The sequence below is a fragment of the Triticum urartu genome, chromosome 2A (genome assembly GCF_056163025.1).
Source record: "Triticum urartu cultivar PI428250 chromosome 2A, HENAU_Tu73, whole genome shotgun sequence".
Lineage (NCBI taxonomy): Eukaryota > Viridiplantae > Streptophyta > Magnoliopsida > Poales > Poaceae > Triticum > Triticum urartu.
Genome location: NC_141874.1, coordinates 433415249 through 433425346, shown reverse-complemented (window position 1 = coordinate 433425346; position 10098 = coordinate 433415249).

Genomic DNA, 10098 nt, shown 5'->3' with positions numbered 1-10098 from the left:
TCTAGTAGGCCAAACCAAACGGATAGATCAGAAAGAAATACAAAGCTATAACGATCATGCATAGTAAAGTTCAGAAAAGACTCAATTACTTCCAATGAATAATCTACCACAATTCATCGGATCCTAACAAATACACTGCAAAAGAAGATTACATTGGATAAAACTCCATGGACATCATGGAGAACTGTGTATTGAAGATCAGAGATAAAGAAGAAGCCATCTAGCTACTAGCTATGGACCCATAGGTCTGTGGTAAACTACTCCCACATCATTGGAGGTCCATCAAGGATAATGCAAAAACCCTCTGTGGTCGATTCCCCCTCCGACAGAGTACCGAAAAAGGCCTCCAAATGGGTTCACAAAAGAACAGAAGCTTGCGACAGCGGAAACAGTGTTTTGGGTGGCTCTCTTTTGGTTTGGGATTATTATGGAGTTGGAATTAGGTCAAATGGAGCTGCATGGGACCCACGAGCTCAGGTGCCCCCTCCCCCGAGGGGGCGCCGTGTGTGCTCGTCGCTCTCCCTTTGATCTTTTGGCCTCCTCCTGAACATTGTAGGGTCCCTCTTGGTACAAAAAAATCACCGTAAAGTTTCATCATGTTTGGACTTTGTTTGGTACCGATTTTCTGAAAATACAAAAACAAGCAAAAAATAGCAACTGGCACTGGGCACTGAGTTAACAGGTTAGTCCCCAAAAATGATATAAAATTGCATATAAAGTATCCAAGATTGTTAATATAATAGCATGAAAGAATTAAAAATTATAGATACATTGGAGACGCATCAACATGTCTGGAACACCTTTCGGTCAATAATTATTAGCGAGATCTGGACACCCATAATAATCCCCGCATACCAACGAAGAACTTTATCGATTGAATCTTATGTCATCATATACCATTCCCTTTGATTCACAATACTTTACAAGACCCAAGACGAGACTTTTACAGTATTCTTGCGATAAACACTATGATCACAATATCTAGTTATCCTCGTTACGAGTTTGTAATCTTTTCTCGTTATCGTATTCAGATGTCCCTGTGACTAACACCCTAGCCACTATGATTGGCCAAGCGATGATGTACATCATAATATCAAGTAGCCACTATGCTTGGCCAAGCGATGATGTACATCATAATACCGAGTAGGCACCAAGTGTATCTCTTCATCACAGGAGTAGCAAATCTGTTAGAATAAATTCGAGGCATGTCGTCGATCAACCGAGGACCAAGCAATCACACGAGCACGACATCGAGATTTGTTAACGAGGTTCACCGATATGGCTACATCCCCGGGGCTTGACTACGGGCGCTTCTCCCCGTGACACCGTCACAATACCGCACCAATAGGTCGCCCTGGACGCCAGCACATGCCGCCAGCTTCCCCTGCGTTCCTGTGCTATTATGTTGGCATAGGTTACATCGTGTGTGTAGCCCCACTATATATGAGATTCCTATGATACAAGTGTCCTACTAGGACACGACTCCATATCCTATCTAAACACAATACAACTACAAGTCCAACTGTAACCTACCTTGTACACTATATTCGACACAACTCCAACAAACTCCACCTTGGCGAATATACTCCACCACCCTGGATTTGTCCATGCGTCAAACTTCCATGTACATTGGACTTAAGCTTATCCCATGAGTACCGCTGCTACTCCAAAGACTCCATATGACTCCACCTGCAACTTGTAGTCCCGTCTTTTCATGACCACAATCAACACTCGAGCAAAATTAAGTTCCTTGTTACTCTAGTTTGTTCTCCCAACTTTCAGAGTATTCGTCCAACGCCATTGATGACCAACAAGTGTAGGGGATCTATCGTAGCTTTTCGATAAGTAAGAGTGTCGAACCCAACGAGGAGCATAAAGAAATGATAAGCAGTTTTTAGTAAGGTATTCTCTGCAAGCACTGAAATATCGGTAACAGATAGTTTTGTGATAAGGTAATTTGTAACGAGTAGCAAGTAATAAAAGTAAATAAGGTGCATCAAGATGGACCAATCCTTTTTGTAGCAAAGGACAAGCCTGGACAAACTCTTATATGAAGGAAAGCGCTCCCGAGGACACATGGGAATTATCGTCAAGCTAGTTTTCATCACGATCATATGACTCGCGTTCGGTACTTTGATAATTTGATATGTGGGTGGACCGGTGCTTGGGTGCTACCCTTACTTGGACAAGCATCCCACTTATGATTAACCCCCATTGCAAGCATCCGCAACTACAACATAAGTATTAAGGTAAACCTAACCCTAGCATGAAACATATGGATCCAAATCAGCCCCTTACAAAGCAACGCATAAACTAGGGTTTAAGCTTCTGTCACTCTAGCAACCCATCATCTACTTATTACTTCCCAATGCCTCCCTCTAGGCCCAAACAATGGTGAAGTGTCATGTAGTCGACGTTCGCATGACACCACTAGAGGGATGACAACATACATCTCATCAAAATATCGAACGAATACCAAATTCACATGACTACTTATAGCAAGACTTCTCCCATGTCCTCAGGAACAAACGTAAATACTCACAAAGCATATTCATGTTCATAATCAGAGGGGTATTAATATGCATAACGGATCTGAACATATGATCTTCCACCAAGTAAACCAACTAGCATCAACTACAAGGAGTAATCAACACTACTAGCAACCCACAGGTACCAATCTAAGGTTTGGATACAAAGATTGGATACAAGAGATGAACTAGGGTTTGAGATGAGATGGTGCTGGTGAATATGTTGATGGAGATTGACCCCCTCCCAATGAGAGGATCGTTGGTGATGACGATGGTGATGATTTCCCCCTCCCGAAGGGAAGTTTCCCCGGCAGAACAGCTCTGCCGGAGCCCTAGATTGGTTCCGCCAAGGTTCCACCTCGTGGCGATGGAGTTTCTTACCCAAAGCTTGCTTATGATTTTTCCCTCGACGAAAGACTGCACATAACCAAAGATGGGCATCAGAGGGCCACCAGGGGGCCCACGAGGCAGGGGTCGCGCCCAGGGGGTAGGGCACGCCCCCACCCTCGTGGCCAGGGTGTGGGCCCCCTCTGGAACTTTCTCCGCTCAGTATTTTTTATATATTCTAGAAATAACTTCCGTGAAGTTTCAGGACTTTTGGAGCAGTGCATAATAGGTCTAATAATATTTGCTCCTTTTCCAGCCCAGAATCCCAGCTGCCGGCATTCTCCCTCTTCATGTAAACCTTGTAAATTAAGAGAGAATAGACATAAGTATTGTGACATAATGTGTAATAACAGCCCATAATGCAATAAATATTGATATAAAAGCATGATGCAAAATGGACGTATCAACTCCCCCAAGTTTAGACCTCGCTTGTCCTCAAGCGAAAGCCGAAATCGAAAAATATGTCCATATGTTTGGAGATAGAGGTGTGATGCGTCCATTTTGAATCATGCTTTTATATCGATATTTATTGCATTATGGGCTGTTATTTCACATTATGTCACAATACTTATGGCTATTCTCTCTTATTTTACAAGGTTTACATAAGGAGGGAGAATACCGGCAGCTGGAATTCTAGGCTGGAAAAGGAGAAAATATTAGAGACCTATTCTGCACAACTCCAAAAGTCCTGAAACTCCACGGAACACCTTATAATAAATAATGAAAAGTCCTCGCCAAAGATGAAGACTAGGGGGCCCACACCCTTCTCACGAGGGTGGGGGCGCGCCCCCTGCCTCGTGGGCCCCCTGGTGGCTCTCCAATGACCATCTTCTCCTATATGAAGTCTTTCATCGATAAAAAAATAAGAAGCAACCTTTCGGGATGAAACTCCGCCGCCACGAGGCGGAACCTTGGCGGATCCAATCTAGAGCTCCGGCAGAGCTGTTCTGCCGGGGAAACTTCCCTCCCGGAGGGGGAATCATCGCCATCGTCATCACCAACGCTCCTCTCATCGGGAGAGGGCAATCTCCATCAACATCTTCATCAGCACCATCTCATCTCAAAACCCTAGTTCATCTCTTGTATCCGATTCTTGTCTTCAAGTCCGGGATTGGTGCTAGTAGGTTGCTAGTAGTGTTAATTACTCCTTGTAGTTGATGCTAGTTGGTTTAATTGGTGGAAGATCATATGTTCAGATCCTTTATGCATATTAATACCCCTCTGATTATGAACATGTTTATGCTTTGTGAGTAGTTACGTTTGTTCCTGAGGACAAGGGATAAGTCTTGCTATTAGTAGTCATGTGAATTTGGTATTCGTTCGATATTTTGATGAGATGTATGTTGTCTAGCCTCTAGTGGTGTTATGTGAACGTCGACTACATAACACTTCACCATTATTTGGGCCTAGAGGAAGGCATTGGGAAGTAATAAGTAGATGATGGGTTGCTAGAGTGACAGAAGCTTAAACCCTAGTTTATGCGTTGCTTCGTAAGGGGCTGATTTGGATCCATATGTTTCATGCTATGATTAGGTTTACCTTAATACTTTTGTTGTAGTTGCGGATGCTTGCAATAGAGGTTAATCATAAGTGGGATTCTTGTCAAAGTAAGAATAGCACCCAAGCACCGGTCCACCCACATATCAAATTATCAAAGTACCGAACACGAATCATATGAACGTGATGAAAACTAGCTTGACGATATTCCCATGTGTCCTCGGGAGCGCTTTGCCTTATATAAGAGTTTGTCCAGGCCTGTCCTTTGCTACAAAAGGATTGGGCCACCTTGCTGCACTTTATTTACTTTTGTTACTTGTTGCTCGTTACAAATTATCTCATTACAAAACTATCTGTTACCACTTATTTCAGTACTTGCAGAGAATACCTTGCTGAAAACCGTTTATCATTTCCTTCTACTCCTCGTTGGGTTCGACACTCTTACTTATTGAAAGGACTACGATAGATCCCCTATACTTGTGGGTCATCAAGACTCTTTTCTGGCGCCGTTGCCGGGGAGTGAAGCGCCTTTGGTAGGTGGAATTTGGTAAGGAAAAATTTATATAGTGTGCTGAAATTTACTGTCACTTGTTACTATGGAAAGTAATCCTCTGAGGGGCTTGTTCGGGGTATCTTCACCCCGACCAGTAGAGCCAAGAGTTGCTCCTCAACCCACTGAACCTATTGAAAATGAAATTCCTTATGAATGTCCTTCGAGTATAATAGAAAAACTGCTAGCTAATCCTTTTACAGGAGATGGAACAAAGCATCCTGATGAACACCTAATATATGTGGATGAAGTTTGTGGATTATTTAAGCTTGCAGGTATTTCCGATGATGTTGCTAAGAAGAAGGTCTTCCCTTTATCTTTGAAGGGAGACACATTGACATGGTATAGGCTATGTGATGATATGGGATCATGGAACTATAGAAGATTGAAATTGGAATTTCATCAAAAGCATTACCCTATGCATCTTGTTCATCGTGATCGCAATTATATATATAATTTTTGGCCTCGCGAAGGAGAAAGCATCGCTCAAGCTTGGGGGAGGCTTAAATCAATATTATATTCATGCCCCAATCATGAGCTTCCAAGAGAAACAATTCTTCAAAAAATTTATGGTCGGCTTTCTGATAACAATCGCACCATGCTTGATACTTCTTGTGCTGGCTCTTTCATGATGAAGACTATTGAATTCAAATGGGATTTATTGGATAGAATTAAACGCAACTCTCAAGATTGGGACCTCGACAATGGTAAGGAGTCAGGTATGACACCTAAGTTTGATTGTGTTAAATCTTTCATGGATACCGATGTTTTTCGTAAGTTTAGCACTAAATATGGACTTGATTCTGAGATAGTAGCTTCTTTCTGTGAATCTTTTGCTACTTATGTTGATATCCCTAAGGAGAAGTGGTTTAAAAATCATCCTCCCATAGAAGTAAAAGTAGATGAACCTATTAAAGTTGAAGAAAAGACTGTCACTTATAATGATCCTATTGTTCCTACTTCTTATGTTGAGAAATCCCCTTTCCCAGTTAGGATAAAGGATCATGCTAAAGCTTCAACTGTTGTTCGTAAAAGCAATATTAGAACTTATACACCTACTGAGAAAGTTAAAGTAGAACCTAATATTGCTATTGCTAAAGATCTCTTGTCTGATAATATTGATGGGCATGTTATCCAGTTCGAAAGTGAAACTGCTAGAATTGCTAAACCTTGTGATAAAGATAAACATAGACCTATGGTAGGCGTGCCTGTTATTTTTGTTAAAATAGGAGATCATTGTTATCATGGCTTATGTGATATGGGTGCGAGTGCTAGTGTTATACCGCATACTTTATACGAAGAAATTAAGAATGAAATTGCACCTGCTGAGTTAGAAGGTATTGATGTCACAATTAAACTTGCCAATAGAGATACTATTTCACCAATTGGAATTGTTAGAGATGTTGAAGTCTTGTGTGGGAAAACTAAATATCCTGCTGATTTTCCTGTTCATACTTCTCCGCAAGATAGCTTTTGTCCCATTATATTTGGTAGATCCTTCTTGAATATAGTCAATGCTAGGATAGACTGCAAAAAGAATGTTGTTACTATTGGCTTGGATGATATGACTCATGAGTTCAATTTCTCTAAATTTAGTAAACAACACCGTGAAGAAGAATTGCCTAGTAAGGATGAAACTATTGGTCTTGCTTCTATTGCCGTACCTCCTAATGATCCTATAGAACAATTTTTGCTAGACCATGAGAATGATATGTTTATGAACGAAAGAAGGGAAATAGATGAAGTATTATTTAAACAAGAACCTATGCTAAAACACAATTTGCCTATTGAAATCCTAGGGGATCCTCCTCCACCTAAGGGTGATCCCGTGTTTGAGCTTAAACCGTTGCCTGATAATCTTAAATATGCGTATCTTGATGAAAAGAAGATATATCGTGTTATTATTAGTGCTAACCTTTCAGAGCATGAAGAAGAAAGATTATTGAAAACTCTGAAGAAGCACCATGCTGCTATTGGATATACTCTTGATGATCTTAAGGGCATTAGTCCCACTCTATGTCAACATAAAATAAATTTGGAAGCAGATGCCAAACCAGTTTGTGATCCTCAACGATGTCTGAATCCTAAAATGAAAGAAGTGGTAAGAAAAGAAATACTAAAGCTTCTAGAGGCAGGTATAATTTTATCCCGTTGCTGATAGTCAGTGGGTAAGTCCTGTTCATTGTGTCCCTAAGAAGGGAGGTATTACTGTTGTTCCTAATGATAAAGATGAATTGATTCCACAAATAATTATTACCGGTTATAGGATGGTAATTGATTTCCGCAAATTAAATAAGGCTACTAAGAAAGATCATTACCCCTTACCTTTTATCGATCAAATGCTAGAAAGATTATGCAAACATACACATTACTGCTTTCTAGATGGTTATTCTGGTTTCTCTCAAATACCTGTGTCGGCTAAAGACCAATCAAAGACTACTTTTACATGCCCTTTTGGTACTTTTGCTTATAGACGTATGCCTTTTGGTTTATGTAATGCACCTGCTACCTTTCAAAGATGCATGATGGCTATATTCTCTAACTTTTGTGAAAAGATTTGTGAGGTTTTCATGGACGACTTTTCCGTCTATGGATCTTCTTTTGATGATTGCTTGAGCAATCTTGATCGAGTTTTGCAGAGATGTGAAGAAACTAATCTTGTCTTGAATTGGGAAAAGTGCCACTTTATGGTTAATGAAGGTATTGTCTTGGGGCATAAAGTTTCTGAAAGAGGTATTGAAGTTGACAAAGCCAAGGTTGATGCTATTGAAAAGATGCCATGTCCCAAGGACATCAAAGGTATAAGAAGTTTCCTTGGTCATGCCGGATTTTATAGGAGGTTCATCAAGGACTTCTCAAAAAAATTTCGGCCTCTGACTAATTTCTACAAAAAGATATACCATTTGTCTTTGATGATGATTGTGTAGAAGCATTTGAAATACTTAAGAAAGCATTAGTCTCTGCACCTATTGTTCAGCCACCTGATTGGAATTTACCCTTTGAAATTATGTGTGATGCTAGTGATTATGCTGTAGGTGCTGTTCTAGGGCAAAGAGTTGATAAGAAACTAAGTGTTATCCATTATGCTAGTAAGACTCTAGACAATGCTCAAAGAAATTATGCTACTACTGAAAAAGAACTTTTAGCAGTTGTATTTGCTTGTGATAAGTTCAGACCTTATATTGTTGATTCTAAAGTAACTATCCACACTGATCATGCTGCTATTAAATATCTTATGGAAAAGAAAGATGCTAAACCTATACTTATTAGATGGGTTCTCTTGCTACAAGAATTTGATTTGCATATTGTTGATAGAAAAGGAGCTGAAAACCCCGTTGCAGACAACTTATCTAGGTTAGAGAATGTTCTTGATGACCCACTACCTATTGATGATAGTTTTCCTGATGAACAATTAAATTTCATAAGTACTTCTCGTAGTACCCCTTGGTATGCTGATTATGCTAATTACATAGTTGCTAAATTTATACCACCTAGCTTCACATACCAACAAAAGAAAAAGTTCTTCTATGATTTGAGACATTACTTTTGGGATGACCCACATCTTTATAAAGAAGGAGTAGATGGTGTTATTAGACGTTGTGTACCTGAGCATGAACAGGAACCGATCCTACGCAAGTGCCACTCCGAAACTTATGGAGGACACCACGCGGGAGATAGAACTGCACATAAGGTATTGCAACCCGGTTTTTATTGGCCTACTCTCTTCAAGGATGCCCATAAGTTTGTCCTATCTTGTGATGAATGTCAAAGAATTGGTAATATTAGTAGACGTCAAGAAATTCCTATGAATTATTCACTTGTTATTGAACCATTTGATGTTTGGGGCTTTGATTATATGGGACCTTTTCCTGCCTCTAATGGATATACACATATTTTAGTTGCTGTTGATTACGTTACTAAGTGTGTAGAAGCTATTCCAACTAGTAGTGCTGATCATAACACTTCTATTAAAATGCTTAAAGAAGTTATTTTTCCGAGGTTTGGAGTCCCTAGATATTTAATGACCGATGGTGGTTCACATTTTATTCATGGTGCTTTCCGTAAAATGCTTGCTAAATATGACATCAATCATAGAATTGCATCTCCGTATCACCCACAGTCTAGTGGTCAAGTAGAATTGAGTAACAGGGAACTCAAATTAATTTTGCAAAAGACTGTCAATAGGTCTAGAAAGAATTGGTCCAAGAAACTTGATGATGCATTATGGGCCTATAGAACTGCATATAAAAATCCTATGGGTATGTCTCCGTATAAAATGGTATATGGAAAAGCATGTCACTTACCTCTCGAACTAGAACATAAGGCATATTGGGCTATTAAAGAGATCAACTATGATTTCAAACTTGCCGGTGAAAAGAGGTTATTTGATATTAGCTCACTTGATGAATGGAGAACCCAAGCTTATGAAAATGCCAAGTTGTTTAAAGAAAAGGTTAAAAGATGGCATGACAAAAGGATACAAAAGCGTGAGTTTAATGTAGGTGATTATGTATTGCTATACAACTCTCGTTTAAGATTTTTTGCAGGGAAACTTTTCTCTAAATGGGAAGGCCCCTATGTTATCGAGGAGGTCTATCATTCTGGTGCCATAAAAATCAACAACTTCGGCACAAATCCGAAGGTGGTAAACGGTCAAAGAATCAAACATTATATCTCAGGTAATCCCATAAATGTTGAAACCAATATTATTGAAACCATAACCCCGGAGGAATACATTAGGGACACTTTCCAGAACGTTTCAGACTCCGAAAAGGAATAAGTATGTGGTACGGTAAGTACACCAACTCCAAAACAATTTTTAAGGCAATATTTCTCCGTTTTGGAATATTTAGAAAATAGAAATTTAAGTAGCAGTTCGGGAAGGACACGAGGGCCTCACAAGGGTGGAGGGCGCGCCCCCTACCTCATGAGCTCCTCGTGTGCCTTCCGGACTCCGTTTTCTTGCACGATACATATTTTGGTCGGTAAAAATTCATTATATAATCTCCCGGGGGTTTTGACTCCCGTATCACGCAAAAATCTCCTATTTTTGTTTTGAGCTATTTTTCTGATAGATCTAGATTATCATGACATCCCCAAGTGCTTCCAAGGACAAGTTCTTCGAGAAGGTCATCA